The sequence below is a fragment of the Chiloscyllium punctatum genome, chromosome 34 (genome assembly GCF_047496795.1).
Source record: "Chiloscyllium punctatum isolate Juve2018m chromosome 34, sChiPun1.3, whole genome shotgun sequence".
In the NCBI taxonomy this organism is placed as follows: domain Eukaryota; kingdom Metazoa; phylum Chordata; class Chondrichthyes; order Orectolobiformes; family Hemiscylliidae; genus Chiloscyllium; species Chiloscyllium punctatum.
In genome coordinates this window covers 66825500-66838581 of record NC_092772.1, presented here as the reverse complement: position 1 = coordinate 66838581, position 13082 = coordinate 66825500, and the positions used below count along the sequence as shown (strand labels likewise).

At 36.7% G+C, this 13082-nt stretch overlaps 1 long non-coding RNA gene across 3 annotated transcripts in view; it reads left to right on the top strand.

The window, feature by feature from the left end:
- The window catches only part of LOC140458920 (uncharacterized), a 30599-nt gene extending 19780 nt beyond the window's left edge, over positions 1–10819 (top strand). For all 3 annotated transcript variants that reach the window (XR_011953748.1, XR_011953747.1, XR_011953746.1), the window contains one exon: positions 408–10819. This is a non-coding gene — a long non-coding RNA (uncharacterized lncRNA). The remainder of the gene's footprint in view (positions 1–407) is intronic.
- Positions 10820–13082: the final 2263 nt, after the last annotated feature.

Genomic DNA, 13082 nt, shown 5'->3' with positions numbered 1-13082 from the left:
TTGTCATAACAGTGGGAATTGACCAATGGGAAACAAGGAAGAATCTGACCCATTCTCCCAGCCTGAAGGTTCCTCTTCTGTCCAGGATCTGCCACCTCCCTTTCTGTTTCCTTTTGTTTCATTCTGCTGTTACATTATTGACTTGCAGCAACTGAAGTGAAAGGAAGTGAACCCAGAAAGTGTGCAGACTCTAACCAGGCACGGGAAGTGGTGGCAGAGACCTGTTTATCAACAACTCCATGAGAATGGGGAGGGTGTACTTTAGGGGGTAGCAGAGTCAGAATGGTAGGAGAGAGTAAGTGGGCTGGAGGGTTACAGCTTTGGGGGGAGAAAGGGGAAAAAGATATTCCAGAGAAACTAGAATTGTCTGTTCTGAATTTCTAAACTGTACATATTCCTTTATACAGGGTGCTAGATAGTGAAGATTTGCAGACTGAAATCTCAAAATCACATGCAGATTGTGATTAAGTTAACCAGTATTTGATGAACCAAAGATGGAGAATCACTCGGCCAAAATCCTGCAACACTCTCTCTCCCAGCATTGTCGGTCTATCTGCGCCAAATGGACTGTGAATGGTTCAAGACAGGAGCTCACTACCATCTTCTGAAGGGTAACGAGAGATGGGGAATAAATGCTGGCTGAGCCAGTGATGCCCATATCCTGGAAATGGGTTCTATCTCTAGTTGCTGAAACCCAATTGATGTTACTGCAGGATGATGAGGGAGGCTGAGTGCATCCTCCAGGAGGCAGCACCATCACATTACCACTGCCTACACCCACACAGTAACACCACAACGCCAATGGAACAAAAGGCAGTGAGGCTAAAGGAGGACTGAAATATAGTTCTTCAAGGTAAAGTCATGAAAGGGGATTGGAACACAGCAGGAACAGGAGACTGAGCTGGATGGTCAGCTGTTTCCCATTGAATGGTGGAGCAGGAGTGAAAGGCTGAATGGTCTCCTCCTGCTGCTATCTCCCAGGTATGTATATAGTCATGGAGCACGGGTAGGAAGGAGTGGGCAGGGATTCTCCAGGAGATTGCACTTCCACATCAGTTTTCAGTGAGGGATGGTTTGATGGATTTTATTTAACATTTATCTTTAACACAAGGTTTCTAAATTTTGGCTTTAAAATGTTGCAAAAGCTTTTTGCACCGCAAATAAAATTAAAGAAAATAACGTAAACTGTCTGAATATAACAGTTTTAACGCTTTCAACCTCCTGTAAAACAAAATCCTGTCTATTCCCAGACACCATCACTTTCCAGCTACTCAAACTCCAGGGAAATATTCCCTCCCTGTCTGAACCTTTGGTTTGATTTAACTGCTTTTCAGTTGTCATTCTGTGAGGTGTGAAGCGTTCTTTTTCCCCATTTCTCTGACCCAGAAATGTGAGTACAGCAACCTTCCCACCATCAAAATTATCATTCTGCCATTGTGCTTTTGGTTAACCTATAATCTCCAGCAGTGCAAAAGTGAGGACTGCAGATGCTGGAAACCAGAGCCTTGATTAGAGTGGTGCTGGAAAAGGCCTCTCGCCAAAACGTTGATTTTCCAGCTCCTCGGATCCTGCCTGACCTGCTGTCCTTTTCCAGCACCACTCTAATCTACACATATAATCACCAGCAGTAAACCATTTGTGTAACCAATTGAATATTTCCAAACAAAGCCTATTACGGGTCAAGCAAACCATTACAAGTGACAGAGTGAGAAGGGACTAAATCAAAGTAGAGTTGTGGGAAGGGGGTAGCGGTGGAGATAAAGCACTATATCCCCTGCGGTGCCCATCGAGAGCATTGATCCACACTACATGCTCCTTCTCCAAGGACACCCTGCTGTGTAGCCTTTATCCTCAATCATCGAATAAAATCCCTACAGTGTGGAAGGAGAGCAGTGGCCCATCAGACCCCACCGACCATCCGAAGAACATCACGCCCAGAGCACTCTAACAGTGTAACACTGCATTTCCCATGATGCACCTATTCTGCACAATCCTGGACACTGGACAATTTAGCACAACTGATCCACCTAACCTGCACATCTTTGGACTGTGGGGAAACCAGAGCACCTGGAGGGGACCCACACTATCACGGGGAGAATGTGGGGACTCCACACAGGCCGTTGACCAAGGCTGGACTCCAACCTTGTACCTGGTGCTGTGAAGTAGCCGTGCTACAATCACAATTTAAATCAAAACGGATGATCCCTGCTCATTGTCGCATTGCTGTTTGTGGAGACTTACTGCTCAGAGAGACATCCTGAGGTTCAGAAAGTGGCAATGTAAGTTCAGTCACCTCCAGCCCAGTTAATGTGGTTAACAACGACATCAATACTCCAACAGTGTCATCATGTACAAGGTCCACTCCTGACTCTGATGGACAGTAACATCAGAATCAGAGTCCTGCAGTCCACATGGAGCAGGTGGATGACCACGTCCCTGTGAGCACTCACTGGGCTCTCAATCGTGTTGAAGATGCAGCAAATCCCGTGTCACACAGAGGGGTGAACAGCTCCTACCCAGTGTGAACACGCTGGGGTCTCAGTGGGGCAGGATGAATCACTGAATCCCCTCTCCCACACTGACCATCTGAATGTCCTCTCCCCCTGTGTGGGCTCACTGGGGATTCCGCAGGTGCTGCATTTGAGTGAATCTCCCCCCACACTGGGAACAAGTGAATGACCTTTCCCCAGAGTGAGCTCGCTGGTGTTTAAGCAGATCAGAGGACTGAGTGAATCCTTTCCCACACACTGAGTAGGTGAAAGGCCTCTCCCCAGTGGGAATGCACTAATGTCTCCGCTGGTGAGAGATTTGAATGAATCCTTTCTCACACATGGAGCAGGTGAAGGGTCTAAATCCACTGTGCTATCTCTGGTGCCTCAGCAGATTGTAAGATCGAGTAAATCCCTTCCCATACGTGGGGCAGGTGAACAGCCTCTCCGCAGTGTGACTGTGTCGGTGGGTGTCCCACTGGTAGGGGTAAGAGAATTCCTAATTCTAATTGAGTACGTCCTCCTGTTTTCTCGTTTGTTATCGACAATCGCATTCCCCTCGCACCAGAGCCTGTTCCAGTGTTACAGAAACAACAGAATGGTCAGCTACAGCTGGTCACCTGACTGATCACTGGACACGAACGGTTCACTCTCCACAGATGCTGCCAGACCTACTGAATTTTTCTAGCAATTTCTGATTTCCCAGCATTTGCAGATGTTTAGTTTTCCAAAACTCATCTTGTGTGTTTCAGAGGAGTTTATTGATGAAATTAGACGGTTTTGAAAGTTGTACATTAGGTCACACATCAGCTATGATCATCATGAATGGCAGAGCAGAGTTAAGGGGCTGAATGGCCTCCTCCTGTTCCAATGAAAGTTACCCATCGGCAGCTTGTTGTTACATTTCCCCTCACTGCTCACTTCACCTCCATGTCTAACACACTGTTACTGACTGAACAAACCTGCTCATGTTCAGTGGCTCCCTCTCCTGCCACCCGAGTTTAACTCTCATCATGGAATGCTGTCTTGTATTACTGCAGGAATGCCCACAAGGACTAATCCTGGATGTTCAACGTTTGGGAGAAGACTTGTAGCTTGGGTGCTCATTGTTGTGGTTCTGTGTGCCGAGCTGGGAATTTGTCTTGCAAACGTTTCGTCCCCTGTTGAGGTGACATCCTCAGTGCTTGGGAGCCTCCTGTGAAGTGCTTCTGTGCCGTTTCCTCCGGCATTTATAGTGGCCTGTCTCTGCTGCTTCCGGTTGTCAGTTCCAGCTGTCCGCTGTAGTGGCTGGTATATTGGGTCCAGGTCGATGTGTTTGTTCATAGAGTCTGTGGATGAGTGCCATGCCTCTAGGAATTCCCTGGCTGTTCTCTGTTTGGCTTGCCCTATAATGGTAGTGTTGTCCCAGTCGAATTCATGTTGCTTGTCATTTGTGTGTGTGGCTACTAAAGATAGCTGGTCGTGTCGTTTCGTGGCTAGTTGGTGTTCATGGATACGGATCGTTAGCTGTCTTCCTGTTTGTCCTATGTAGTGTTTTGTGCAGTACTTGTCCCATGCAATGATCACGCAGTTTTGTCAATTTGTATTTTAAAGAATTGTCATGAGATTCCTGTTTATTTAACAGTATTATTCATTTATTCTATTCTTATTTTAAAATATTGTTTAATTTCCAGTTCATTACACACAGAAACTACCTAATTAATTCCCATTCAAATTACAACAATAAACAGCTGATTAGTTTTCATTTGAGAAACTACAATGAGACACAATATTGCAGTCCTACCGTCCTGAGTGGGAACATTATGAAAGGAGCTTATGGAGCTGTGGTAGTATCTCTATTACTAAACCCAAGGGAAGGTTTCAACTCACACCTCCAACAGAAATATACCAAGAGCTGCTCTGAATGTTGATGAGAGAGTACCTGAGCACAGACTGAATTGCTATTCAATACAACATTAGATCTGCTTTTATCTATTATATCAATAATCACAAAATCTGATACTTATCAGATTGCCAGGTTACCAAGAAATATGTGTTGGAAAATTCGCTTTAGCCACTTTGCTTTTACAAAAGACTTTCATCTATCCCTGTTTTCTCTAAGTGAAAGAAATCTGAAGAAGATTTTCACTTTTACGAAAAAAGGGGACATGTTTCCCATATAAATTAATGCTTCTTCGACTAACGCCTTTTCAGATTATGTAAGGTTTCATAATAATGCTTTAATTTCGGATAGTGGGGATATCTGTATCGAATTCTGTCGCTTATAAATTCCTGGAGAATATTTGAAACTGTTGCAGAATTCAAGATTACGATGTCTAAGTAATTAGATTGATTTTTTTTTGTTACAAAGGGGCAAGTCCAAACAATTGAAACACATTAAACATTGTTCTCTCATGCTATAAATTTGAAATAAAGTTGATACCTTCTTCAGTAAACTAACAAACTCTACCATCTATTACTTGTCAGTCAGCTGATTGCCTACTTTGTAACTAAATGTTGTGATTCATCTAAATATTACTCTGTCCTTTGATCAAAGTGAATTTGTAATTGTTGTTCAGTTTATGAATTGTCAGATACTTGTGTTTATTTTTCCATTCACCTGTTCATTTTGACCGTAAGATTGAAATGCTTTGAAAATATTGGAGTTTATCATTTAAAAATAAGGTTTGCACATCTCTCACATATCTCATTTCTTGTATTATGATTCAAGAATGTTTTCTGGTGGAATTCAAGTAAATTCCAGACATTTGTTCACTTCAAATAAGGTCTTTAACACCCAGTTATCAATCTGATGTTAATGTTTCAGCTGGTTACATTGACATTGATTAGGTACTCATTCAGAGAGATCAACTGACAATTATAAACTATTTGCAGGATTATTGAATTGAAAGAAAGATTCAGACGTGCAAACATTTTTTGGAAGGAATTGCTTTTTCATTCAAATGTGTAGGCTTTTCAAGAATTCTATATCGCCTTTCACTGGTTTTCTTGAAGAGAAATCAAATTTATAATTCATGTGAATGCAAATGTGTTCGTATTTTGAAATTTGCATCAGATTTAAGAAGAAAAAGAGGAAGAATTAACATGAAAACTTCAGTGAATAGAAAGCACAGTAAATTAAATTGACAGAGGCAACTTTTAGTATTATCTCTGAATATTCAGTCAAATATTTCTAATGTCAAAAGAGAGTGGTGCCGGAAAAGCACAGCAGGTCAGGCAGCATTCGAGGAGAAGCAGAATCGACGTTTTGGGAATGAGCCCTTCATCAGGAATCTTTTCTGATGATGGTCTAATGCCTGACAGGTTGATACTCCTGCTCTTTGGATGTGCCTGCCCTTTTCCAATGCTACAGCTTTCCTCACTTTCTCCAAATATGTTAAATGAACACGAACTGAAAATGTTCGCGTCAGCAGTTGAACAAGACCAAATTAACACATTTTTTGCAATATTTATAGTGAAAACCTGTTTGAGAACATGCAACAAATCAGATCAAACAACATCTCTTGCCGTTAGAACCCTTGACCATTCATAATAAAGTATAACCATGCTTTGAACAACCAGTATGGTGTATAACTACTGAACTGAAATACCAGAGGACAACAATTGCATTTATTGGAGGGAATGATAACCAGATCTTTTATGTGATAATGGTGATTGATCTCAGAAACAATAACATTTTACTGTGATTATTCCACTGAACAGTACTTAGATGGTCATGAAGAGCTTTGTGCGGCTTTATGTGCAGTGTTTTGTGTGAACGTTGATTTCAGTAACATTGAGATATTTTACAAGATTGACAATTGACAGTTAAAGATAAGTTTTAAATGCAACATTTTAAAAAATTGTCAGTTTTGTTTAGCAAAACACAATTCTAAGTTTATGGAATCCCTACTGTGTGGAAACAGGCCATTTGGCCCAACAAATCTACACTGACGTTCCAAAGAATAATCCACTCAGCACCATTCTGCTCTCCGATTACTGGACATTTACCCCTGACTAATGCACATAACCTACACATCCCTGAACAGAACATGCAGCTTAGCATGGTCAATGTACCTAACCTGCATATCTTTGGATTGTGGGAGTTAACCAGAACATGCAAACTCCACAAAAACATGTGGCCGAGGATGGAATCAAACCCAAGTGCATAACACTGTAAGACACGAGTGCTAACCACTGATCCTCTGTTCTCAATGCCTAACCCCATGCAAGAAGTGAGATAAGTGAGAGACGTGCAAAGTCAAATTTCAAATGAACACTCTCTGATGTTGCCAAAGCGTATCAATCTTACATTCAATATGTATAGGTGAATCGAAAACAAAAAATAGAAATCCCTGACAAATCATGAATGAACAATAATTAGAAAATTAATATGATCAAAGGGAACAACAATATTCAGGTGAATTGCATTGTTTAAATACAAATTTGGGAATGAGCTAACTAATGAATAACGGGAAGTGACATTTGTTTATTTCACTGATGACGAAATTGACTTGCTTTTCATCTTTGTAACACTGCAGAATAACAATTTATGTGCCTGAAATGTTTGAATTAAGCTCTTCCCAATAAAAGAAATCAGTACAATCACATTGACTTCTTCATCTTTAAGACTGCAACAATATCAAATACTTTCCAGGAATTTAGAACTAGCAGAATTAGTTAATTTGGTTTCTTGGGAACTCAAAGAGAATAAACAGCAGATTCTGTGAATTAGTCATTCAATGTGATTATTCAGCTGAAGACAACATCCCATCTTTGCAAAAATGCTCAACTTTGAAAAATTCAAAATCCATTGTCATTGTTTAATGAAACAATACAGAAATGTTAATTCTTTTTCATTTGACTTAACAAAACGCAGGAATTATACATGATTTTGTGTCATGAAAAATACTTCAATCTTATGATGATTAGAAATACAGTAAATGTTCGCATCAAAGTGAAATATATTTAAATGAATTCAATTATGTTTCTGCGGGTAAAATAAGAATTAATATTAACAATGATTGAGAGATTGCACACTATATTAGTTATTCATGTAAAGACCCATAATTCCACATTCACAGCACGTACTGGATTGAATAATTATTAGGTATGAGCAACAACTGAATTATAAAATTCGATCAATGAATTTAGAAATAATGAGAAATCTCGTTTTGCTATGTGACTGAGGAATATGTGCAAACAAACAGGAATTATTGCAATGAAAAGTAATTGCAGGTCTGTGAATTTAAATTCTGTGATTACGGAGATCATTCAAATAAGCAAACATCAGACATTCACAATTAATGTTGGATGGGAAGTCCTTAGATCCACTGTGGGAAACTTGACCTGAAAATAAAGTTTCATATTGCAATGTTGGTACTCAGAAACAATTGGTTAAATTAAAATGTGAATCTCACTTTACTTGTTCAAAAGACTTTCTTAAATAATTGCACGATTATTACCATGACAATGACTTGATAATGTTGCTATATGAGCAATTAAAATGATTCAATATTTCAAAATATTTGCTGTTATGTTGATTGGATATTTATTAAAATTGGTAAATTGTGGAATAAAATATAGTAACTAGCTTTATGAATTGAAGAAAAAATGAGCCATTCAGTGATTATAGAAATTTTTTTCTTTCTTTACTAAAAACTGAAGGTAACACAAGAAATATAAATTTCTATCAAATGGTTTCATCATAGAGACATGTTATTTTAATTTAGATGATAAATATTATGGTCAGAATTCAGACATTTTTGCCAGAATTTGGAAGAAAGTTAATAGATAATGAAAGTGAGCATGAAAGTGAACAAATGATACAGTCAATGACATTTGGTACATAAAGGAATTATAATAATTGTTCATTATTGTACAGTGATGAATAATGTTGGAATAGAAAAGACAAAGAATTAACATGTTCAAAACAGTTCTTTTCTTACAATTAAATGAAACCAATAATCATTTTGCAAAGCACGTGATTTGGAAAAAAAAACCCAGTCATTTACTGTGTTATATAAACTGAAAACTACTTCCATTTTGCAAAAATGGAAACTTTCCCAAATTCAAAACTTAGGTTTGCTGAATTATACAACAAAAACGGTTGTAATTTGAAATATCTCTTGCACACAAATTTAAAATAAGTAATCTTAAAGATTTTTAGAATGACAAAACGTTTGTTGTTTGCATGATTGTATTACAGTCAATATCCGTGATAAAGTAGAAGCATTGTTTTAAACAACATAAATCATCTTTAAGTACTGAACTGAAATAGAAGATATCAGTTCCACTTGTTGCATGGAATAGTAAACAAATGCTTACTGTTGTCATTGGTTTCAGGAGCAATAAGGTACTTACTCAGGTTATTCTACTGAACAATAATCAGATGGTGATGGAAGTCTTTGTGTTGCTTTATGTGTATTGTTCAGTGTGAACATTGGGTTCGATAAAATTGAGGTATTTGCATGAATTAGGAACAGAGTGATAATTGGGTGCGAATGATCTGATTTAAAATCAGACAGTTTTTGATATTTACGAGGATTGCTGAATGAAACGTTCTTAAACCATCATGCAATCAATGGCATAAGTGAGAGATATGCAAATTGAACTTTCAAGTGAACACACCCTGATATTTTCACACCATTTCAATGTCACATTCAATATAAATAGATGACTGGAAAGCTAAAAACAAATCTCACACAATTCATAAACTGACCAGTAATTAAAAATTGATAAATAATAGCAAGTGACATTTGTTTATTTTACTGAAGAAGTAATTGATCTTTTCTCATATTTATAGCACTGGAACATAAAATTCTGTGTTGTTTTAACTAAGATCTACAGAACAAGAGAAAATTAATGACTATCATGACTTTGTATATTTCAGCTTTATGACTGCAACATTCTCAAATATTTTCTGAGGAATATTGATTGAGTGGAATTAGATACATTTTGCTATGTGTAACTAGAAGAAAGTATATAGCAGATACTGTGATTATTGGAATGGACGATGAGACCTCCAAATAATCTACTGATATTGTGATTGGATATACAGTAAGTGTCAGAATCAAAGTAAATTATAATCAAATCAATTCAAAAATGTTTCCAAGTTTAAAATAAATACAATATTCACAATGATTGAGAGATTGTACATTGTAATGTCCTTGCAGTATTTATTGTACAGAAGCATAATTCCACATTTGTAGCCATTACTGGATTGCACAATTATTAGATATAAGATATATTAGCAACAAACGGATTTTAAAAATATATATTCGTGAATTTGAGAATAATGAGATATCTCATCTTGATATTAGACTGAGTGATATGTAGAAATGAAGAGTAATATTGCAGGGAAAAGGAATTGGAGTTCTCTGAATTTCAAAGGCTGAGATAATTGTTATATTTCACCTGAGCAAAAATCAGACATTTACAAAGAATTTTGCAAGGGATATTATTGGTCGTTTGGTATGTACATGGGCCTGAACAAATAGGTATTAATATAGTAGCATTGACAACAAGAAATAATGAATGGAATTTTCAAAAAAACACTGCATTTTTACCAAGTCTATGTTAAATTGCTGTGCAATTATTGTAATTGATAATTGCTTTTAGAATCCTGACAGATAAATTGAATTAATATTTTGAAAACACTTTGCTCTGAAGTTGATTGGATATTCATTAAGATTAAGGAACTGAAACTTAAAGCATAAAACTTAGCTGGATGGTGTGAAAAAATCATTCAGCAGCAATTGAATAAAATGATTTTGTTTAAAAATGCAGGCAATGCAAGATTTATATGCTTCCAATAGTTTTCTTGAAGAGTCATGTCAATTTTGTTGATGTAATTTTTACCACAATAAATGTTCTGATATTTATTTTAGAATCAGGAGGAAAAGAATTAGGCCATGAAAGTGACTATTATTGTGAACAAAATACAGGGTCACTGACATTTGATACGGAAAGGAATTCTCATAATTGTGTGATTATTGTTCACTGACATCTAATATGGGAGGAAAAGGAGAATTGTCAACATTTCCAAGCAATTTTTTTCTTATTATGAAATGAAAATAAAAATAATTTTGTAGGGCAATTTGTTTGAAAAAAGGAAAGAGTCATTTCATATGAAATTTGAGCTGAAGACTCGTTCACGTTTCCCCCATTGTAGTCTTCACAATAATTTAAAGCTTAGTGTTGGTTGAACAAAAGAACAAACGGATATAATTGAAATGTTTTCTTGTACACCAAAAAATAGTAAATGTAAAGCAATTTTATCATGAAAATTATATCGCTCTGAATGTAATCATTTCAAACACAATAAATGTATGTGTTGAATTGAAATGTCATCATAGCTGTAGAATTGTTTTCACTGGCAGGAAATGAGGACTCAGGAATCTGAGCTCAGCCATGTGGAAGATGTTTACCCATGCAGCAATCAGTTAATGAAGGGATCATCCCCGGAAGCCCATCTCGGAAGGGAGATCCATAACACACTGTAACATGTACAGTAAAAAGCAGCATTTTTATGGACTTTCTGCATCACAATGGCCACATGCAATGTGGTTACAGCCCTTCCCTCCTCATCCAGCCACCCAATTGAAACACATAATCGCAGATGGGCATTCTAATGGACATCCCCAGATTCCTATTGGGATCTTTCCATGTATCTTATTGACTTAGATTCCAAAGCTATTCCTGAACTCCCTCGGGCCTCTCAGGATACCTTATCAGCTGGGACATTTTGAGTTCTGCTATTCATTATATTTTATTTTATCAAAACCAATTACTCCTCATATTGTTCACTGTCTTAGTTATATATGTACAAAGAAATCGAAAAGACAGTTAATTTTAGCCTACTTGCTATAATATTAGTAATATGACTTGTGTTATAAAGTTCGTTATATTGTGTAAAATTATACAGCTACTCGTTCTTTCAGGACTTTATAATTAATGAGCAATCAACATCATACCGTGAAGTTAATTCCTAAAACTAGCTAACTTCAAATCTCGTTCTAAATGCTTTGCTATAATGTTTTTAGTCGGCATTGGTTACATATATCAAACTTACATTGCAAATTTCCCCTATTATTCTCAAGAATCTGTAATTAGAACCTATGTTTAATATTCTGAGTTACTGTAAAATAATAACTATATCTGACAAATGAACTCTTCTGTTGTCATGATAGCTGCTTCGTGAGTTAACTGGGCTGCACCCTACAGCTGCTGTTTAGTCATTTACTGGGACAATTATCCTTTCATTTATGAAGATCAGGATTGGTCATTTGTCTGTATGTCGGCATGCTCTTATTAAGAAATGTCAGGAATGCTGTCGTCCTGGCATTGGAGTAGGTCCATTGGTAGTGTGCTTTCTTTTAATTTAAGGCTGGAACAGAATGTTAGTCTAGTTTATCACCCCCTGACACCTTGTGTTTTAGTTCTAAGGTAGGCTGCCTGTTTTTGATTGTCAGGCATTTTGTACGAGCCAATTTGGACCATTCTATTCCAGGTGGGGCAGGCCATGCCCAGAACAGTAAATCAACTAAGATTCAAGTATTGAAATAAAAATCACCATTCGCTACCATTGGTTTCTGTACAATGCAATACGTTTACGTTACTGAGCCTTATTTTCACACTTAAAGCTAGATATACTGGATTTGATCAATTCTTAAATATTAGATATAAGTAACAATTAATCTTAAAAACATTTCATAGCAACACTTAAAAATGTTTAGAAATCTCATATAGCTGCCCTTCATGTGTAAAAATGAGCAGCATTTATTGGATGTAAAATAATCAGACGTCTCTTAATATGTAAGGCCGAATATTAATCCAATGATTTCTGTGAACATTCAAATGAGAAGGGAACAGATATTATCTGTGAGTGTTGGATAAGGAATCATTAATTAGTTTGTGTTTGTGTTATCCTGGAATAAGAGAACTATTATTATTCTTTTAATATTGACACTAAGAAATAATGGATAAAATTAACATGTGAATTTGACGAAGTTTGTTACAAAACCTAAACTGAATTACTATGTGATTTTTGGAATGGCAATGAATTGATAATTAATTTTAGAACTTTGGCAAAGTAAATGATTCAATATTTCCAAATGGATTTGCTCTGATGTTGACTAGATATTTCTTCATCTGTCAGCTGAGAATGAAAATTCTGGCATGATGACATGGAAAGACATTAGACATTCAGTGAACGTTGATCAGAAATGGTTTGTCATTCACAATTCTCAGATCTTCAAGATTTCTATCCTTGGTTTCTCTACTTTTCTTCTGGAGAAATATAATATATAATAAGAACAAATTCTGCATTGTATTTAATTCATGCAATTTTTCATATCATCAATATTTAGACATTTGAGTCAGAATTATAATGAAAATAAGTCAATAAGGAAGATTTATTTTCAAAGAAACATACAGTCAACAGCATTTATCAACGTATTTGTTTCAATATTGTCTCTGAATAAACAGTTAAATACGTTTAATGGGGATCTGTTGACAATGTAATCAACCACAATATCATTTTTATCATAATTTTTGGATTGGAAATCTATCAGAAAAAAAATCCTATATTCAGGACTTGCTTCATCTCGATAC